We start from the raw sequence: 22,890 nt of genomic DNA, 5'->3' as shown, positions 1-22,890 counted from the left end.
TGTTTCATTTTCTGTAACTGGCATTATAAATATAATAGTTTTGTTATATTTTTTATAAAATAAAAACAAACGACAAGATCAATTATGTCTTCTCAGATTTTACAATTGCCTCCTCCTACCCCACTCCTCTATCCCCCAGAGATTCTGGTATTTCTCTTAGAATCCTTTTCTCCAGTTGAGAATTGTTGCTCTGATTTCTCTGTCTTGAGCAGGACTGACTATGTAACTTGTGGGGCCCCATGCAACATGACTATACAGGTTCCAGTGTTAAAAAATGATTAAGAACTTCAAGACAGCAAGAGCAGAGCCCCGAAGGTAGAGCCTTTGTACGCTTGGGGTCCTGAATGACTACACAGATCAGAGCCGTGAAGTTGGCCATGAATCGTTAACTTTGCAGTTTCTGCTACTCCTGTGACTCACTCTGTGTTTCCTAACTCTGATTCCTAAGAGTAACTATCTGATTGGCTGAGATAAGCATTTTATTCCAAGATGTGTCACTGGTTGCTAGCAAGCCTATTTCCTGGAGGTCCCTTGGTCAGCTAAGTGTGTCACGACCAAGCAATTGTGTGTGACCAGGGTAAGAGGGTTGGAATGGGAATAGAGAGTGGATCTCCCCGGCACAGGACATGACCCTCGATGCAGCTGGGACAGTGGACGAGGCAGTTTTCCAAAGGAGGGTATGTAAGTAGGCAATCACTGACCTTGTTAGTACAAAATATAACAACGTGTATTTCCAGTTTGAGCCTGCTGTCTGTGTGTGTAAAATGGAGACACAATATTTTGGAGAGTAGTTTAGGGACTACAAATGAGAGAGTGGCCTAAACAAGTTAGATGTAAAGCCCTGACAAATAACTGTGATTGCCACCGCAACTGAGGGAGCTCAGACATAGAGAAAACTAATTTAATATTTCAAATGGCCCAACACTCAAAAATGTTATGTACAATGTTAGGCTATTAGGACTACGCTCTTGTGGTAGATCCTCAGGATGACTATTACCGTGAACTAGACAACACAGATTCCATGTTCTGAGGGCAGACACACACTAGGGATTGCAGCTTTGTTCAGATATACATAGGAGTTGCTATTAGAACTGAATGAGAACAAAGAGACAATCTACTTAATAGACTGTGGCTTGTGATATTTGTAATCTGTTGATGAAATAACATGTTTCATTAAAAAAAAAAAAAAAAGAATTTTCTAACATTATCCCAAGAAAGGTTTAAGTGCCCTTGATTCTGTCAGGAACTAGGAATGATTATCCTGCTCTAGATCATTATTACTGTGATCACACCAGTTCTTCCTCTAGGCTTAAAAAGCTCATTCCTGTATTTTTTCCTCCCTGAGGATTTGTGTCTAATCAGTGATCTCCTTCCAATTTAACCACTGGATCTAGTCATGGGGTTTTAACCTCAGGCCCTACTTTTTACCCTCCCCTTTCCCTTGTCCCACTTAAGCTGAATTTTATAATCTGTACAAGAATTTAAATTGGTCACATGAAGAGTTTTGAAACATTAAGGATTTTGAATTCCAACAGTGGTATCAGTAGCTTTTGATGTTCAGGAACTTTCCCCCGTATGTGAGACTGTGTGTGTGTTTAAAGAATATTAAAAAAAAAAAAAAAAAAATTTAGGTTTACAACAGTATAAGAAAAAGTTCAAATTGCAAAAGCCAGGAGTTAGACCATATGGAAATTCTGACACAGTCTTATGTGATAAATGCTACTCACCAAATGAATTATTACAAAGAAACTTTCTCATTATTCAGTACTCAAGGGAATTGGGAAAATAAAAGTTTAAAAACTAGGGCCTTGGGGGAAAAAAAAAGAAGCCCATGTCGGGGAATTTGGTGAGTAGGTGAGGATTGTTGGTTAAACTGGGAATGCCTGCTTTCTTTGTTGTAGCAGGCACAGGCAGAATGGGCATGCATCTGCATAATCCTATTATGTGCTGCCTGCTACACTTAGCATTCCCAATGACCACTTAACATTTATCAGAATCACTACAATCACAGAATCACTACACACACCATCTTAGCAGTTTCAACAGATTTCCAAAGATCGGTGGCAGCACTAAGTAAGATAGATTCTACTAACTACTCTACAAATACTTAATTGAAGAATGTGTGCTTATATGTACGGGCTACTATATGTTTGTGTACTTAGCCAGCATGTTGTAGAAAACTGTTTGTTTTTTTAACAGTTGTTTCTAGGCAGAAGTAATTTCAAAACCCTTTAGTTTAGTTTTTTTTTTTTTTTTTTTGAATGTCAGCTACTGCACAGATACAAAAAGTCACATGCTTAGAGAAAATGGAATTATAAGCAGCCTTAGGATATTACCCTTTCCCTTCCACCATTCAAAAATCAATTAACTTTCCATTTCGGTACAACACACTAGGACAAGGAAAGAGCTCATAAGAAAAGCAAGATTTCAAAAATGTGATGAGGAGTTTATCAAAATGCCTTAAACAGTTCTTAATGTGGGGAGAAGAATTTTTAACTCACGGATATTCCAGTGCTCTCAGGAGTTTTGGGAGAACATATTATCATAGGTTTTGAAAACCATCAATGTCATGAAGAAAAAAAATCTAAATATGTTTAGTACTAGGAAAAATGATACCTTATTTTCTCTCCCCATGTAGGTGAAAGCTACAGAACTATATTTTAACCATTAGTTTGTCAATGAAGAGTGAAAAAATAATAATTTCCTGTGGGTCCAGATTGGTACAAATGGAATTTTGAGCACTTTCAAGAACTTCCTGTTTGGATTTTGCATAGTATGGTAGAGCTCTGATTTTCTGATGATCGGAAATTCACTTTGGACTATGGCTAATATGATCAGATATCCCATTTTCCTGGGTCAGTCACGGTTTGTGCCTGGTATCTTGGTATCCCATCTGCTTTACTATTAGTCCAGAATGCATTAAAAAAATTTTTTTTTGTTTTTTTTTTTTTTGCATTAAAAAATTTTTAATGATGCCTTATTAATAGTGGCATTAAAATAAGCCAGGGTATTAGATAGACCTCCATTTTGTAGTTTCAGTTTCTGATACAGTGTTATTTAGTAGCATGTAAAACACGCATGTAGTGATCATAGTTCACACTCAACATGCAGTTAAACGTGAAGGATGACCAGTGACAAGTCTTTTTGTTTTTTGTATATTTTTCATTGAAGTTCAATTTGCCAACATGAAGTATAACACCCAGGGCTCATCCCACAAAGTGCCCCCCTCAGTGCCCATCACCCAGTCACCCCATCCCCCCGCCCACCTCCCCTTCCACTATCCCTTGTTCGATTCCCAGAGTTAGGAGTCTCTGATTTTCTATCACCCTCACTGATGTTTCCCACTCATTTTCTCTCCTTTCCCCTTTATTCCCTTTCACTATTTTTTATATTCCCCGAATGAATGAGAACATATAATGTTTGTCCTTCTCCGATTGACTTACTTCACTCAGCATAATACCCTCCAGTTCCATCCACATTGAAGCAAATGGTGGGTATTTGTCGTTTCTAATGGCTGAGTAATATTCCATTGTATACATAGACCACATCTTCTTTATCCATTCATCTTTCGATGGACACCGAGGATCCTTCCACAGTTTGGCTATTGTGGACATTGCTGCTAGAAACATCGGGGTGCAGATGTCCCGGCGTTTCATTGCATCTGTATCTTTGGGGTAAATCCCCAGCAGTGCAATTGCTGGGTCATAGGGCAGTTCTATTTTTCACTCTTTGAGGAACCTCCACACAGTTTTCCAGAGTGGCTGTACCAGTTCGTATTCCCACCAACAGTGCAAGAGGGTTCCCCTTTCTCCACATCTTCTCCAAAATTTGTGGTTTCCGGTCTTGTTAATTTTCCCCATTCTCACTGGTGTGAGGTGGTATCTCATTGTGGTTTTGATTTGTATTTCCCTGATGGCAAGGGAAATGGAACATTTTCTCATGTGCTTGTTGGCCATGTCTGTGTCTTCCTCTGTGAAATTTCTGTTCATGTCTTTGCCCCTTTTCATGATTGGATTGTTCCTTCAGTGTTGAGTTTAATAAGTTCTTTATAGATCTTGGATACTAGCCCTTTATCTGATATGTCATTTGCAAATATCTTCTCCCATTCTGTAGGTTGTCTTTGAGTTTTGTTGACTCTATCTTTTGCTGTGCAGAAGCTTTTTATCTTGATGAAATCCCAACAGTTCATTTTTGCTTTTGTTTCCCTTGCGTTCATGGATGTATCTTGCAAGAAGTTGCTGTGGCCAAGTTCAAAAAGGGTGTTGCCTGTGTTCTCCTCTAGGATTCTGATGGATTCTTGTCTCACATTTAGATCTTTCATCCTTTTTGAGTTTACCTTTGTGTATGGTGTAAGAGAATGGTCTAGTTTCATTCTTCTGCACCTGGCTGTCTGTCCAATTTTCCCAGCACCATTTATTGAAGAGACTGTCCTTTTTCCAGTGGATAGTCTTTCCTGTTTGTCAAATATTAGTTGACCATAGAGTTGAGGGCCCAGTTCTGGGTTCTCTCTTCTGCTCCATTGATCTATGTGTCTGTTTCTGTGCCAGTACCACAGTGTCTTGATGACCACAGCTTTGTAGTACAACCTGAAATCTGGCATTGTGATGTCCCCGGCTCTGGTTTTTTTTTTCAATATTCCCCTGGCTATTCAGGGTCTTTTCTGATTCCACACAAATCTTAAGATTATTTGTTCCAACTCTGTGAAGAAAGTCCATGGTATTTTGATAGGGATTGCACTGAATGTGTAAATTACCACACATTGTCGGTAGCATTGAATTTTCATGATATTAATTCTTCCAATCCATGAGCATGGAATATTTTTCCATCTCTTTGTGTCTTCCTCAATTTCTTTCAGAAGTGTTCTGTAGGTTTTAGGGTATAGATCCTTTACCTCTTTGGTTAGGTTTATTCCTAGGTATCTTATGTTTTTAACTGCAATTGTAAATGGGATTGACTCCTTAATTTCACTTTCTTCAGTCTCATTGTTAGTGTATAGAAATGCCACTGATTTTGGGCATTGATTTTGTATCCTGCCACACTGCCAAATTGCTTTATGAGTTCTAGCAATCTTGGGGTGGAGTGTTTTGGGTTTTCTAGGTACAGTATCATGTCATCTGCAAAGAGGGAGAATTTGACTTCTTCTTGGCCAATTTGAATGCTTTTTATTTCTTTTTGTTGTCTGCTGAGGCTTGGACTTCTAGTACTATATTGTATAACAGTGGTGAGAGTGAACATCCCTGTCGTGTTCCTGATCTTAGGGGAAAGGCTCCCTGTGTTTCCCCCATTGAGATGATATTTGCTGTGGGCTTTTGTAGATGGCTTTTAAGATGCTGAGGAATGTTCCCTCTATCCCTACACTCTGAAGAGTTTTTTTTTTTTTTTAAATATTTTATTTATTTATTCATGAGAGACACAGACTGAGAGAGAGAGAGAGGCAGAGACACAGGCAGAGGGAGAAGCAGGCTCCATGCCTGGAGCCTGATGTGGGACTTGATCCCGGGACTCCAGGATCACACCCTGGACCAAAGGCAGGCGCCAAACCGCTAAGCCACCCAGGGATCCCCCACTCTGAAGAGTTTTGATCAGGAATGGATGCTGTATTTTGTCAAATGCTTTCTCTGCATCTATTGAGAGGATCATATGGTTCTTGTTTTTTCTCTTGTTGATATGATCAATCACATTGATTGCTTTACAAGTGTTGAACCAGCATTGTGTCCCGGGGATAAATCCCACTTGGTCATGCTGAATAATCTTCTTTTATTTTTAAGATTTTATTTATTTATTTATGGCAGACACACACACAGAGAGAGAGAGAGAGAGAGAGAGGCAGAGACACAGGCAGAGGGAGAAGCAGGCTCCATGCAGGGAGCCCAACATGGGACTCGATCCCAAGACCTCAGGATCTCGCTGTGGGCTGAAGGCGGCGCTAAACCACTGAGCCACCCGGGGTGCCCTGAATAATCTTCTGAATGTACTGTTGGATTCTATTGGCTTGTATCTTGTTGAGAATTTTTGCATCCATGTTCATCAGGAATATTGGTCTATAATTCTCCTTTTTGGTGGGGTCTTTGGTTTTGGAATTAAGGTGATGCTGGCCTCATAAAACAAGTTTGGAAGTGTTCTGTCCCTTTCTATCTTTTGGAACAGCTTTAGTAGAATAGGTATTGTTTCTTCTTTAAACGTTTGATAGAATCCCCTGAGAAGCCATCTGGCCCTGGACTTTTTTGTCTTGGGAGGTTTTTGATGACTGCTTCAATTTCCTCCCTGGTTATCCTCCTGTTCAGGTTTTCTGTTTCTTCCTGTTCCAGTTTTGGTAGTTTGTGGTTTTCTGGAAATGCGTCCATTTCTTCTAGATTGCCTAATTTATTGGCATATAGCTGCTCATAATACGTTTTTAAATTGTTTGTATTTCCTTGGTATTGGTGGTGATCTCTCCTTTCTCATTCGTGATTTTATTAATTTGAGTCTATTCTCTTTTGTTTTTAATAAGGCTGGCTAATGGTTTATCTATCTTATTAATTCTTTCAAAGAACAAACTCCTGGTTTTGTTGATCTGTTCCACAGTTCTTCTGGTCTCTATTTCATTGAGTTCTACTCGAATCTTTATTAACTCTCTTCTTCTGCTGGGTGTGGGATCTATTTGATGTTTTTTCTCTAGCTCCTTTAGGTGCAAGGTTAGCTTTTGTATTTGAGTTCTTTCCAGTTTTTTGATGGATGCTTGTATTGCGATGTAGTTCCTCCCTCAGGACTGCTTTTGCTGTATCCCAAAGATTTTGAATGGTGTGTCTTCATTTTCATTCGTTTCCATGAATCTTTTTAATTCTTCTCTAATTTCCTGGGTGACCCAGTATGTGGTCTATTCTGGAGAAAGTTCCATGTGCACTTGAGAAGAACGTGTATTCAATTGCATTCAGATGCAAGGTTCTGTATGTATCTGTGAAATCCATCTGGTCCAGTGTATCATTTAAAGCTCTTGTTTCTTTGGTGATGTTGTGCTTAGAAGATCTGTCATTTGCAGAAAGTGCCATGTTGAAACCTTCTACTATTAGTGTATTATTATCTAAGTATCTCTTTACTTTGGTTATTAGTTGATTGATATACTTGGCAGCTCCCACATTAGGGGCATAAATATTCATGATTGCTAGGTCCTCTTGTTGGATAGATCCTTTTAGTATGATATAGTGTCCCTCTTCATCTCTTACTACAGTCTTTGGGATAAACTTTAATTTATGTGATATGAGGATTGCTACCCCAGCTTTCTTTTGAGGACCATTAGAAGGTAAATGGTTCTCCAACCTTTCATTTTCAGGCTGTAGGTGTCTTTAGGTCTAAAATGAGTCTCTTGTAGACAGCAAATAGAAGGGTCTTGCTTTTTTACCCAGTCTGAAACCTTGCGTCTTTTGATGGGATCATTTAGCCCATTCACATTCAAAGTAACTATTGAAAGATATGAATTTAGTGTCATCGTAATACCTACTCAGTCCTTGTTTTTGTGGATTATTTCTTTGGGCTTCCTCTTTCTTCTACAGGGTCCCCCTTAATATTTCTTGCAGAGCTGGTTTGGTGGTCACATATTCTGTTGGTTTCTGCCTATCTTGGAAGTTCTTTATCTCTCCTTCTACTCTGAATGAGAACCTTCTGGATATAGTATTCTTGGCTGCATGTTCTTCTCATTTAGTACCCTGTATATTTCCTGCCAGCCCTTTCTGGCCTGCTCAGTCTCTGTGGAAAGATCTGCTGTTAATCTAATTTTTTCTCCCCATATAAGTTAGGGATCTTTTCTCTCACTGCTTTAAGGATTTTCTCTTTATCTTTGGAATTTGCAAGTTTCACTATTAAATGTCGAGGTGTTGAACAGTTTTTATTGATTTTGGGGGGGAAACCTCTCATCTCCTGGATATGAATGCCTGTTTCTCTCCCCATAGTAGGGAAGTTCTCAGCTATGATTTGTTCAAATATGCTTTCTGGCCCTCTGGCCCTCTCAGCGTTCTCTGGGACCCCAATTATACATATATTTTTCCTTCTGAGGCTGTCATTTATTTCCTTTAACCTTTCCTCATGGCGTTTTAATTGTTTTTCTCTTTTTTCCTCAGCTTCCTTCCTTGCCATCAGAACTTGTCTTCTATGTCGCTTGTCTTCTATGTTGCTCACTCTTTCTTCTACCTCATTAACCCTCGTGTTAGGACCTCGAATTTGGATTGCATCTCATTTAATTGATTTTTAATTTCAGCCTGATTAGATCTAAATTCCGCAGTCATGAAGTCTCTTGCATCCTTTATGCTTTTTTCCAGAGCCAGTAGCTTTCCAGTAGCTTTATAATTGTGCTTCTGAATTGGTTTTCTGACATTGAATTGTAATCCAAAATCTATAACTCAGTGGCAGAGAGCACTGTTTCTGATTCTTTCTTTTGTGGTGAATTCTTCCTTCTAGTCATTTTGCTCAGTGCAGAGTAGCTGTGTGAGTGGGCTGAGTCAATAATATCAACCACGACCCTAGTAAATTTCACCCTAGATTATTCTGATGAGGTCAGAGGCCAGAAATTGAAAACAAAGATCAGAATGAAATAAAACAAAAAGACCATCAAAATGAAAAACAAATGTTAAAGCAAAGTAGTAAAAAATAAAAGGCTAAGAATCCCCAAGAAGAAGAGGAAAAAAAAAAAAAAAAGAGAAAAGAAAAAAATGGGGAGGGGTACTGGGAGATAGTGGTGGTGACGAAGTTGTAGTGGAAGGAGAATGTAGTCTACCTGAGAGGTTCTAGAGAGTGATCCTATTGTTTCTGAATATATTAAGTTCTGTAGGTTAGAAGATACTCAGTCCCAGATTTATATAAACGAGAAATACTTGTACAAATCCCCAACATTGACTACCAAAATATAAATGAGATAAAAGACGGGGGCAGAATGGGAATGAGGAATCTCACAGAATGAACCAGCACGGTATACCACTTGGTTCTGGGTGCATGCTGGTCATGTTTTAGAAGGTATTAACTTCCTCCACTGTAGAACAAAATGAGGCAGAGAAAACAAAAAACAAAACAAAACAAAACAAAAAAACATCTTGTATATCTCCCAAAATTAAGTTGAGTATGTTGAAAGGAATCTAGAAGTGGAAAATATATCTAAGACCTGTACTTGTAGAAATATGAAAGTCAAAAAAGAAGAATCTTAAAAATGAAGAGGTGGTAAAATATTGTAGTTAAGGTGAGAAAAGAAAAAAAATTGGAAATTTACAGTCTGATATAAAAACAAATGTACTAGAAAAAGGAAGAAAAAAAAAAAAAACAGGAGGGGTATCATCTAGTTCTATATACTATAAATCCCTCAACCTCCCCTGGAGCTTTCCAGCACTGCTTGGTCAAGAACTTGCTCTTCCCCTGTCCTTCCAGCTGGTATTCTGGGGAAGGGACTGCTGTGCTAATTCTCAGGTGTGTGCACCTGGGGGAGCTGCCCTACCCCCCGCCGGGTGCCGGGCTCACTGGGACCTGGTTACCTCATGAGGCCCCTGCTCCCTGGTGGCCCTGTTCCGTCACAGGCACAAGGTGACACCAGGAGGAACAACAGCACTGGCTGCAGCCAGCTCCCTAGCCCTGGAGTCAGCTCCCGCAGTAACCACCGCAGTTCCCAGGCCACACTGGCCTGGATGCTCCCAGGGTGGGGGCGTTGACCCGCCACAGCTCGGGGGTGCCCAGCAGTAGAGTGTCCTCACTGTCCTGTGCCCTCCCTGCCTCTGCCTGTCCCAGGGGAGCATAGGATCCCAGCTGTGTCCCCTCGGTGCCCTGGGGTCCGGGGCCTGCGCGCTGGAATCCCGCTCCCGGGCCGGGGCTCCCCAAGGCAGCAGGGCGCAGCCCCCTCCGCCCCGAGCCCCTGCCTGACTCACCGGCTTCTCCCCGAGGCCCCGCTGGGGCGCTCCAGCCCTTTACCGCGCTAGGCCCGTGGGGTGTGGGGCGCTCTCCCCCGGGCGCACCTCCTCTGTTAGTGACCCCCGGAGACTAGAGGCCTCTCCGCCCCTCCTGCAATCCTGCCCGGGTTCCCTGCTAAGCGCCTTGCCGACCGGGAAGAACCCGGTGCAGATTTTTAAAGTTCCCACTTTTCCAGTCTGAGCCTTCCTGTCCTGGAGGCTCCCCCAGGCCTTAGCCCGGCTCCTCTGGGGGCCCCTCCCCTACTTGATTCTGTTTTATTTTTTTCCGCCTTCCTACCTTGTTAGAAGCGAAAACCCTTCTCTCTGTAGCATTCCAGCTGTTCTCTCTTCAAATCTCAGGTCAAAAAAAAAAAAAAAAAAAAAAAAATCTCAGGTCAAATTCGTAGGTGTTCAGGATGGTTTGAAAGTTATCTAGGTAAGTGGTGGGGCCAGGTGAGTTGAGGACCCTACTCCTCTGCCATCTTGCCCCCTTTCGACCAGTGACAATTTATTGTTCCTTGGCTGACTTTTTCCAGAGATAATTTTTTATTTCATTTTTAAAAAGATTTTATTTATTTATTCATGAGAGACAGAGAGAGAGAGGCAGAAACATAGGCAGAGGAAGAAGCTGGCTTCCTGCAGGGATCCTGGTACAGGACTCAGTCCTGGGACCCTGGGATCACACCCTGAGCATCCAAGGCAGATGCTCAATGGCTGAGCCACCCAGGCATCCCTCCAGAGAGAATTTAACTAACACCTGTATTAACTATCTAGTACTACATACTAAACCACCCCAAATATAGTGGCTAAAGATAATAAACCATTCTTATGGTTTACTAATTCTGTGGATTGACCGGCTGCTCTTCTATTAATCTCATCAGGGCTTACTTGTGTGGCTCACTTAGTTGGTGACTGGAATATGTTTGAAGGCCCAAAATGACTTCACTCATATGTCTGTGGTTTTGGTACTGGCTGTCAGCTGGCATGATATGGTACTCCTCCATGTGGCCTCTATCTGGACTTTTTCATAGCATGATGGTCTCAGGGTTCCATGGTAGAAGCTGGAAGCCTTACTACTAAGGCTTAGGCTCCTGAATTCATACAACATAATCTTTAATACATTCTATTGGTCAAAGCAAGTTCAAGAGAATGGATAAACAGATACCATCTCTTGATGGAAGAGTGACAACATTTCATTGCAAAAGAGCATTTACACAGAAAAGCAGGCTTTGTTGGAGGCCATTATTATACTGATCTACCACACCTTATTTTAAAGGGTAGCACATACAGCTCTTCCTAATAAATTGAGGTATGCTTACATACAAGTAGCTGGGGACACCTGACTCATTCTTTCTCTAATGGTGGAGAGAGAAGTATCTGATAATATTAACTCCACTGGCCACTTGATGTACCAGCTGGTTGTATCTTTTTCTACACTGAGATGCATGCACAAAGCTCCTGGATCTCTACCCTGAAGCGTTGCTGAGAAACATGGACAAAAGTAGATTAGGCAAGCATGAAATGTGTATAGGAAACAGAAGCCAAGGAGTTCTACAAACATTGATTTAATTTTTTAGTAATACTTTACCCTTTTGCAATAAATAGTTTAAGAAGCACTGAACTTTTAAAAAGTTCAAGACTAGGGCACCTGGATGGTTCATTTGGTTAAGCTTCTGACTCTTGGTTTCAGCTCAGGGTATGATCTCAGGGTAGTGAGATTGAGCCCTGCCTTGGGCTCTGCATTCAACATATTTACTTGAGATTCTCTCCCCCTTCATTTGCTGCTCTCCCTGCTCTTGTGCACTCGTGTGCAGTTTTGCTCTTTCTTTCAAATAGATTAATTAAATTAAACTAAAAATGAAAAACAAAAAGTTCATGATTATGATGAATATGGAACTTGCACAAGATACTTGCTAACATTTAATAACTTTGGAGCCACAATGACAATACTATTTCAGAACCAGAAGATACAAATATGATCAAAATCTTCAATATCTACCTAAAAAACAGTAGGATTTTAGAAATAGTGTGCCCAAAGATAATAATTTAACATACAAAGTTGCAGATGTTAAGTTTACATAAGACCTCATAAAGCATGACTTAAATGACTTTTCATTTAGATCAGATAACTGCCTCACTCATATATACAAGTTTTTGTGCATATGTGAGAAATGAATCATTAATAGCTAACATGTTTGCACAGTACTAAAAAAAGTGCAAATAGTTAAATGACATCAATATGACATCAGTATCAGCAAAGGCTTCAATACAAAATCAATTGAATTCATGAATAATTTTATTTTTTAATCTAATTCGTGAAATTACAGAATTTTATAGTTTCATTCTATCAAAAATAAAATACAGCTCATTACTATAAATGTGAAATCATTTTAAAAGTTCATCATTGAAGGAAAATTCATTGCTTTTGTAGTGAAAATACAAATAAAATTTTGGTGAGTAAGGCATCATAAAAAACAATTTTTCTAAATTAAAAAATCTATAGATCAGAAATATACTTGGAATTGGTGGAGGCATGGTTCAGAGCTGATGGTGAAAAAAATTTAGCAGGGTAGTATAGAATTTCTCTTTTGGCTGCCCATCAAAAATTGGATTTTTAAAATGTTTGATGCTTTAAAGGACTCATTTTTTTTTAAGATTTTATTATTTATTCATGAGAGACACACAGAGAGAGAGAGAGAGAGAGAGAGAGGCAGAGATATAGGCAGAGGGAGAACAGACTCCATGCAAGAAGCCCAACGTGGGACTTGATCCCAGGACTCCAGGATCATGCCCTGAGCTGAAGGCAGGTGCTAAACCACTGAGCCACCCAGGCATCCCCAAAGGACTGATTTTTAAGTTAACCTATTCTACCATGATATTAGGTCTTTTTGAAAACAAATCTTTTATATTAATTAGAGTTGCATTTTTGTCCAAAATCGCTAAGACATATTTAGTCAAATAATCAACAAATGCAGTGAAGAAGGTTTAACTTTGAAGTTTTTAGCAAATTTCAGTTAATAAAAATTTGTAAATATGAAATATTATTGTACTTAAAGCAAAAAAGGAAATGAACAAATTAAACCAAGAGAGTTCTAATAGCGTACAAGAAAGAATTTTGAAATCACATAATTGTAATTTGGAATATCTTGACCTAAAGAGAAACTTTTGATGTAGCTTATATTTTAATCATGTAAATTTATATTTTGCCCTGGAATGAAACAAAATTAATAAAACTTAAAGATACTGTAGTATCTAAATTCGGCAAAATATACAAATGAATAATGAGTAGAGGTAGCTCACTGATGAGTTCTGTCTTATAAAAATATTTCCTGAAGAAAGATAATCTAAATGGAGGCAATAAGTTTTTGAGGAAATATTATGAAAGGTAATGTTAAAAAATGTAATTGGCACTATCATCCATTTGTCGGAAGTTTTTGAATTTATCAGTTAGAAAGAGTATTTTTTCTATTGAAAATATCATGATCTATAGAAATGAATCAAATGAAAATACAATTAACTATAATTTTAACCTCTGAAGAAGATTTCAGGCATTTTGATGAAAAAAAAAATGACTACCTTGAAAACTTTTTTTTTCAGAAAATGCTATTAATAAAGATAATTAGAGAAATTACATAAATACATCATAAGTACTATTACTGCTTTTATTTTATTAAAGATTTTATTTATTTATTCATGAGACACAGAAAAAGAGAGAGGCAGAAACACAGACAGAAGGAGAAGCAGGCTCCCACCGGGAGCCGATGCAGAACTTGATCTGGACCCTAGGATCAAGCCTTGAGCCAAAGTCAGACGTTCAACCACTGAGCCACCCAGACGTCCCTGCTGCTTTTACATTTTTAATGTTTAGGTAATTGATATAGAGAAGGTTTTTGACATTTTTATTAAATATATACTGATGTAATGGATATTAATATTTTTATTTGATTTATAAATAGATCTTTAAGTTTACAAAAATAGTAAGCATTTAATAAATATAACAGCAAAAAATAAATAAATAAATAAATAAATATAACAGCTATCACAACAAATAAATTGATAATAAAATGTTAATTTAGTATTAATTATATCAACATTTTATAAGTATAAATATATTTCATATATATGGGTGTATATAAATAAAAATATATTTATTTCAAAAATGTTTTAAATATAAATATTTTATAGATCCACTATAAAATTAATTTCTGTCCAATATATAAGTATTATAAAAATTATGTATTTTCAATTACTTTTATTGAGCCCTTTTAATCTGAAACACAATTTTTATTTAGATAATGAATGAATCATGTTATTTATGGTTCTTTTCACATTTGGTCCATAGCCATTTCTTTCAGAACTCCCCCAGTCTTCATATTTATAATCTGACAAATCTAAACTTCTGCTTCAGCAAGTGTTAGTGTTGGTAGCTTCAAGTGTTAGTAAGCATGAAATTGCCTCCACGGTCAAAATAATGTGAAGTGTCAGAGTTCTGTGGCAATGTGATAATTAATAATTATGCTAAGAAATAATAATTATGAGAAGCAATAATTATTATTTGTCATTCTATTTATTGTTGTGTTTTTTTTATTTTCTGGGATAAAAGAAATTGTATTTTTGGAACTTAGGCTTCAGTGTAACACTACTAACAGTCTGGAAGACTGCAAATATGGATCATTAGTACTTATAATATATTTGACTCCTATAGCAGTTTCCAAAGGGCTCAAAGCGACTTTACATACATTAGGTTATTTATCCTCATTGCTTCTAGTGAAGTAGATTTTAAAGCCCATTGTGTCCATTCTATTGAGGTTAAGTCTCATGTTTCTTGTACTTCTTCAGAAAAGTATGTCTACTTATTAAAATACTTTTACACAGGGATCCCTGGGTGGCTCAGCGGTTTAGGGCCTGCCTTCCACCCAGGGCATGATCCTGGAGTCCCGGGATTGAGTCCCACATCGGACTCCCTGCATGGAGCCTGCTTCTCCCTTGCCTGTGTCTCTGCCTCTCTCACTCTCTGTGTCGTCATGAATGAATAAATAAAATCTTTAAAAAAATAAATAAATAAAATACTTTTACACAGTTTGATCAATTACTCTGAAAAAACATTTCTGTGATAAAATTATCCAGATAATGCAGGCTACAAAATGGTAGATATACATATAACCTTTTCTCAAACACCTCTAATAGCCTACTTTCTAATATTGCCTAAATAACACACATATTTTTGACATCTGGGGCAGTATACCTTCTAAGTGCCTTACTTTTGTTCAATGTACTCATTTTCTACTTGAAGACTTACTTATTCAGGACTTCCATTATATAAGCATTGGTCTTTGTGCTGCAAAGATACAACAAGGAGGGTTTACAATCTCAAAGAAGACACAGGACATCTACTCTGATGGCTATACTATTGGTTAGAATGGGAAGAGAGACATATGAGATGTACAGATGAAATGCTATGGAAGTTTGGGTGATAAAGGGCTTACTTTTCAGCTTGTGATATTAATCAGAAGTCACATTATGATTTCCTACCTCCCTAATCCTGCACTTACCTCTCTATCACTGAAAAGAATTTTGGAAATATAAGTAATAGAAGACACAATTCAAAATGTTCCGAACAAAGGATTTGTCATCTCATCTAACAAGAAGTCCTGAAGCAGAGAGGCTCCAGAAATGATTAATTCAGTTGCCCAGTAGTATCAGTGCCATCCTTTTACCTTACACTCTGCCTGTCTTAGCACATTACTAGGCTCACACTTCAGATCCCAAGATGACTACTGCAGCTTCAGGAATCCTATTTTTTTCATAACAACGTCTGAAGGCAGGAATAGAGACCCTATGTCTCCTGTAGGCTTCTTTATAAGAACTAATCTTTTCTAGATGTGTTACCTCCCACTAGACCTCCCCCAGCATCTCATTGGCCAGAAGTAGGTCACAAGACCCTTCCCAAGTCAGTCAGGGGCAGTGATTAGTTACCGTAACTAATCTAGATTCCTTTCCCATAGGAATATAGTTGTATAGCATAAGGTGAATAACTCTTCAAATCTTCAAATTTGGATCTCTTCTAATGAGAAAGTAGTGGAGGTGAGGAAAAGCTTTGAATAGGCTACCAAAAATGTCTCTTAAATTACCTCTAAATTGGTTCCTTCCCTAACTGTCCTATCTTATATCTTGGTACCACAAATCTCCCTCTCACTTAGTGGATTCAAAATCTTAAAGTGGTTCTTTGACAAGACTCTTCTGTTGCCCCCATATCTCATTACCAAGCATCCCAAATATTAACTCTCATATCCTGAACATGCTTCTCAAGTTCCAGTTAAAATTTCACGTGCCCGGAATGTTGCAAAAGTCTTCTAACTGGGAGAGCGTATTAATTTATCATCCAGATCGAAATATTTTTGAGGTTGAAATATTGTGCTATTAATTATTTTATAAGGAAAATAGGTATAAACTATAATCAACCCAATATATGCTTCTCCTGCCCCTAATTCATCTTTTTTTAGTACAGTTTTCCCATTCCCAATTTAATTTTTCATCTTCTCTAAATTTCTCATTCTGGAGGTCAGCCCTGATCATGCCACATACTTGTGCAAAAGCTTTCAATGGTTTTACTGCATGCATATTTAAACACAAATTACTGACCTCAGGACTTGGGGATTTCCCATCATCTTCTCTCAAATTAAACTTTCCTGGCTTGCCTTTCATTATTTCCCAAAATATAAACAACATCTCAGCTACATACTACCCTTCAGAAACAGGTTACCTATAAATCTTTAAGTGTGTTCATACTCTCCGACCCCTACATGTTCTCTAGTGTGGTTTCTTCTGTCCATAATGCCTTTGTCTTAATGTCAATGTCATACCCATCACTTGAAGTTATGGCAAATGTCTTCTCTTTAACCAGTCAGTTGTAATTCTGTGGTTTTTTTTCATCCAACTGGTTATGGCTATTATGACCATATTTTTGGAATAGAGACCAGAACTTGAGATGTGTCATGGATTCTGACAATGGGATGAACCCCAAACTGATCATACAGGGGCTTTTATTACAACTGAATTTGCCAGTTTTCCCACCTAGAGGCTAGGATCTGCAGTAGGAGAAGATGGGCCTTACTTCTCTTGGACTGGCATATTGATTTATGGACATCAACTTCTCCACAAATATGCTCATATAAATTTCCTAATAAACAAATCACTAGGACTACATAGCTATCACAAGTCTCTTTGATTGGCTTAAAGATCTGTTTCAACACAAAAATAGTAACACTTTTTACCTGTTGTAGGGGTGAAAACAGTAGAAAGAAGACAAGGGGTAGGACAAACTTTTTCTGTATACCCTTCTATACTTTTTTGATGCTTGAATTATTTACATGTATTGAGTATTAAAAACTAATTTAAAAGCATAAAAGTTTAATTGGAAAATATGTCTTATAATAAAAGGTTTACATTTCAATTTTTTTCTAAACACATACAAGGTCTGTAGTCTAATGCTACATCTTCATGGGAATTTTGCACATAGAATTTATCAGAGTCAGCAGCATTATTAACAGATACAGTAGAAAAGAAACCAATTATTCTAATAAAGAGTGGTAATAGATTATTTTACTATAAAAGGATACAGTAGAAAATATAACATCAAAGATTTTGGTGATGCAGATTTCCTTGGAAAAATCTTTTTTTGCTTTGATTAGGATTGCACAGACAAAAGGGAGCAACATAGATGGTGTCAAAAGGTACCAGCAACTTCCATTTCATTTTATTTTTCTACATTATGTTGTTGGGTTTTGTTTTGTTTTTTGTTTTTTGGTTTTTTTTTTAGATTTTACTTATTTATTCATGAGACAGAGAGAGAGAGAAGAGAGAGAGAGAGAGGCAGAGATACAGGCAGAGGGAGAAGCAGGCTCCTTGGAGGGAGCCGGACATGGGACTTGATCCTGCATCTCCAGGATTAGGCCCTGGGCTGAAGGCGGTGCTAAACCGCTGAGCCACCCAGGTTGCCCTACATTATGCTTTTAAGACTTAATTATTCTTGTAGATCTAACTAATTTATTTTAACTACCTTAAAATTTCCCATTAATGAATAAATTGCAACCTGTCCACAACCTTACTGATGGACCTCAGGCTTGTTTCCTTTGTGCCCTGTTATTAGAGTGTTACAAAGAATAACTTTGTGTATGTGGCCTTGTGCACATGTGAATCTGCATGCTGGATCCTGATCAGAGGGCAAGTGAAGGGGTAGGGATAGCAAGAAGTAGATAATATAAGTGTCAGTGCCAACTATCCTCTTTCCAGGTCCTTGGCTGACCTTCAGAAACACATATTTTCACTTATACTGTGTTGTCATGGGAAAGCAGGGAGGCTCTTCCCTCCTACTGTGCCTTGAGAGATTATAGATTTGAATAGAATGTCAAATGAATGCCCCACAGCCTTCTACTGCCCTTGCCAGAGTCAGGGCTGTTTACACACGTAGTTTGCCATCTGCCCACATCTGGCTTCACTGCCCAACCTTAACACTTTAAGTGAGTGTTTTCACACCTTTTTTGAAAATAGAAAAAATTACGTGGGCAAATCCCAGAGTTTGCTGTGCTTTAGCTGGTTAAATGAACCATAGGCGAGCAAAAAGGGACAGATCAAATATACTGGAAATGTGCCACCATCTTCCTTTATGACTATGGGAAAGTCACTTTGTCTTGCTGTGTCTCCATTTCCTTATTCATGAAATTAAACATTCTTATGCATTTTATTAAAGTAATAAATAAAACACCTAAAAGTGTTAATTAAGTATACCTTAGCATTTTAACCCTTATTTACAACTGAGAAAATAGTCATGTGCATGCATATTAACTTTGACCATCAAATGTCACTTTTGGTGATCCAAATGTCTGGAGGCAATGGTGTGATTTTGTATGAAAGTAAATCCATTGCTATCACTAACTTGAGTTGTCTTGCAAAGACTTCCTATTTTATTTACTGACGCTAACCCTCAAATCTTTCTTAGGGCAGTATTTTTTTTGTTTAATTTGTATATACTTCACATTCTTGGTGAAGATTGAAGTCATGATAATTTTACAAAATCAGATTAGGGATTTTCTATGGACCAAGATTCTATAACCCCTAAAATGCTTATTTTAAACAGGGAAAGTAAATCATTACACATTTCTGGTTAATAAAACCACTGAGATGGTTTCTTTAAACTTCATTAGATTTTTTTCAGTCACTCTGGATTATGGTAAACAAAATTTTCTAGCCTTAGTTCTGAGAAGATCTTGTATCAATGAGTGTCCAAAAAAGATGAAATTGGTCATTTAATACTATTCTTTTCAAGATCCAGATAAAGCCTTAGATATGTTCAGACCAACCTTGTTTCTCTAGAAGTTGAGTAACTGCCAGCCTTAATGAAGTAATACATCATTTTAGTTATTAGTATTTTAAACAAATTAGTTTATCACAAAAGCTAGCTGAGATTAGGATCCTTCTAGAAATAGGACTAGAAAGGAGGTACAGAACCCCAGAAATTGAGTATAGCAGTACAAATTGGTATGTTGTAAAAAGAAGGTATTCGACTGGTGAAGTCAGCAGCTTGGAATCTGAAACCATCTGGAGGAGAGATGGAAACGTTCAGGAAGAGAGATGATCCTCAAGGCAAATTTTGCCTACTTTCAAATTCTACCACCTCTGAGATAAGACTGGAAGCCCCACAGTTCCAGGGCTTCTAAGAGAGTTAGCCTTTTTTGAAAAGCAGCTGACAAAATCTGGGAGAATGGCCCAGTCATACTGGCTATTCCACTTTCAAATCTATGAAGTCCCTAGAATAAGAATAATCTAAGTAAGAGGATAAGAGACAATAGGGACCATAGAAGAATAAATAATCACCACTAAGATTTATCTTTTTTTATTGTAAATATGTCTATTTGAACCATAACCTTTCAAAAAGTTGATAAATAAATCACAACTTTATAATTGGTCTTTGTTTGACATGATGTGAATTATTAAGCCATACAGCTTTTTTTTTTCTTTCCAGGTTTTTATTTAAATTCCACTTAGCATACAGTGTAATATTAATTTCAGGTGTAGAGTTTAGTGATTCATCACTTAGACACAATACCCGGTGATCATCACAAGTGCCCTCCTTATTGCCCATCACTCATTTAACCTATCCCCCACCCATCTCCCCTCCAGCAACTCTCTATTTGTTCTTATACTTGAGTCTGGGCTGAAGACTCCCCACCCCATGTTTGTGTGTTTCTTAAATTCCACACATGAGTGAAATCATATGGTATTTGTCTTTCTCTGACATATTTCACTTAGCATAATACTCTCTAGCTCCATTATATAATTGCAAATGGCAAGATTTAACTCTTCTTTTTTGTGGCTGAGTAATGTTCCACTGTAGATATATATATACCATACAAATGGTGACTGTAGATAATGCTGCGATAAATATTCAAAATTTGTAGATAATGCTGCTATAAACATTCGAAATACTTTGAATCAGTATTTTTGTATCCTTTGAGTAAATGCCTAGTAGTGTCATTGCTGGATCATAGGATAGTTCTGTTTTTAACTTCTTGAGGAACCTTCACAATGTTTTCCAGAGCGGCTGCACCAGCTTGCATTCTCACCCACAATGTTAGAGGATTTCCCTTTCTCTGCATCCTCGCCAACACCTGTTGTTTCCTGTGTTGTTTAACTTTAGCCATTCTGACAAATGTGAGATGCTATCTCATTGTACTTTTGATTTGAATTTCCCTGATGATGAGTGATATTGAGCATCTTTTCACAACTATTAAGCTATAGAGCTCCTTAAAAATATATAGACTCTGTGCCCCATCTTGGACTCAGAAATTTGTTTTCTTCACAAGATTTACCAGAGATTTATAATTCATATTAGCATTTTTAAAGAACCATCTTTTGGCTTTGCTGAATCCTGTCACATGTTTGTTTTCTATTTTATTTCTTTATGTTCTCATATTTATTTTTTCCTTCTTTATACTTTCTTTGGCTTTACTTTCCTCTTTTCTAAATTCCTGGGATGGATGTTGGCTCATTAACTTTTAACCTTTATTTTTGGGAATTATTTGTATTTTAGGACTATAAATTTCCTCCAAATTTGACCTTCAATATACCTTACAAGTCTTATTTGTTTTATTTGAAAACAATATAATCCTGTTAAAAATATTTTCTGATGCCCATAGTTTTTTCTATTAATTTGTAAATGTTGTTTCTTAAAAATCAAATACATTGGGACATTATTATTGTCTTTTTAATTTTTATTTCAAAGTTGTAATTGCATTGTGGTCCAAGAACATGCACCACATGGATTCAGTCTTTTGAAATTTATTGAAATTTGCTTTCTGATATTTATAAGCCTGTCTTTTTTCTTTTTTTTTGCTTAACTATGTTACATATTTTAAAAAATAATCCTTGTATATGAATTCTAACATCTGAGGTCTCTAGTTTTGTTTTTCTTGCTTATAATTTGGAAGTTTCACTCATAATGCTTTGTTTCCTTGTGGGTTTTGTTATTTTTTACTATAAGATCCACATATATTTACTGGAAAACCATTTGTGACAAGTCTTTAAGGCCTACAATAAAATTTCTTTAGTGGGGATTTTCTTTTGCTTATATCACATGTCTTTACAGCTCAGGACTACTTTGAGCTAAATTTGGGCCTAAAGTTTTTTGGGCTATTTAGGTGATATGATTTGGGGCTGCAAAACTGCAGGAAGTCTAGCTTGTAGTTGTAAATTCTCAGGGATATTCCCCCCTTTTGTTCTGCACCAGTCCAAGGGATCTTCTCTTTGCATTCTCTTCTGGTGGGTAGTGATGGTGAGATGGGGAGTCAGGTTTACTTTAAGTTACTTTTATTCTAAGGCCATAGCCCTTTGGGGCCTTAGCTTTATCGGGATAAGTCCGCTATCAAACATTCCAACTTAGATTGATTTTAGGATTCAATTTATGTCCCCTGTACACCTGACTTAATCAAGACAGGAGCTCAGTTTTGCAATCCTCTATGGGTATAAGCAGCTTCCCCTCATTTCCATTCTTAGATTGTAAGCTTACTATATTTTTAGCTCCTCAATGACCTTAAGAAAACAAAAGAAAAATATTTTACATCAATTTTTTTCAGTGTAAGAATTGGTCTAAATAATCTAATATGACATATTACTCAAAATTTGTCTTCAGCTTGATTCATTCAGCCTGGCTTTTCCACAGAATAGAAGACATGGCCATCAGCAGGTCTGGATCATGACAAGAGCACAAAAGGATTATTCCCTCCTTAGCTCTAGGATGAAACATATTCCAGGGATAGACTCAGATGGACTCACTGTAGCTGGGATATAAGGTATTGAATTGGGGACAGACTCTGTCACCAGAAGAAGGAAAGTAGGACTGCTGGGGAAATCAAAACAATAGTGTCTACTGTGCAAACACTATTTAATTCTTCACCACCATCAAGAGGTAGGCATTCACTTTCTTTTACCTGAGGAAAAAAATGGCTCCGTGAAACTAAGCAGCTTCTCCAATTTCATATAACTGGGAAAAGCAGAGCCAATTCAAACCTGGTCTCTTTGATTCCATGCCCCATGTTCTTTTTTAGATTGACTGATTGATTGATTGATTCATTCATTCATTCGAGACATAGGGAGGCAGAGACATAGGCAGAGGGTGAAGCAGGCTCCCCAGTTTCCCTCATACCCCATGTTCTTAACCACTACATTCTTCTGCCATGCCCTTCAACTGGTCACTCCCTTAGTGTGTCTCTAGTGGAGCAGGACCCAGGACATGGTACTTCGGGTGGATGGTATGGAAAATGGGAGAATACAAGTGGGGAGCTTGGTAGCCAGTGGCACCTCAGTGGATGTGCTGAGATAGAGAGAGGGGGAGGCCATTAGAGAAACCAAGTACACTGCATACTTTACATTTCAGCCAAGATGGGCCTGAGTCGTGGGAACGTAAGTAAATGGGACTCAAATAAAGCTAGACTTT

General features: G+C 37.7%; 1 long non-coding RNA gene across 1 annotated transcript in view; it reads left to right on the top strand.

The window, feature by feature from the left end:
* The first annotated feature begins 536 nt into the window (after positions 1-536).
* Positions 537-22,890, top strand: part of LOC140636705 (uncharacterized) — a 169,532-nt gene continuing 147,178 nt past the window's right edge. Inside the window, exon 1 of the long non-coding RNA XR_012033912.1 lies at positions 537-677. This is a non-coding gene — a long non-coding RNA (uncharacterized lncRNA). The remainder of the gene's footprint in view (positions 678-22,890) is intronic.

The sequence above is a fragment of the Canis lupus genome, chromosome 7, assembly GCF_048164855.1.
Source record: "Canis lupus baileyi chromosome 7, mCanLup2.hap1, whole genome shotgun sequence".
NCBI lineage: Eukaryota > Metazoa > Chordata > Mammalia > Carnivora > Canidae > Canis > Canis lupus.
This window is presented reverse-complemented; position numbering and strand designations above follow the sequence as displayed.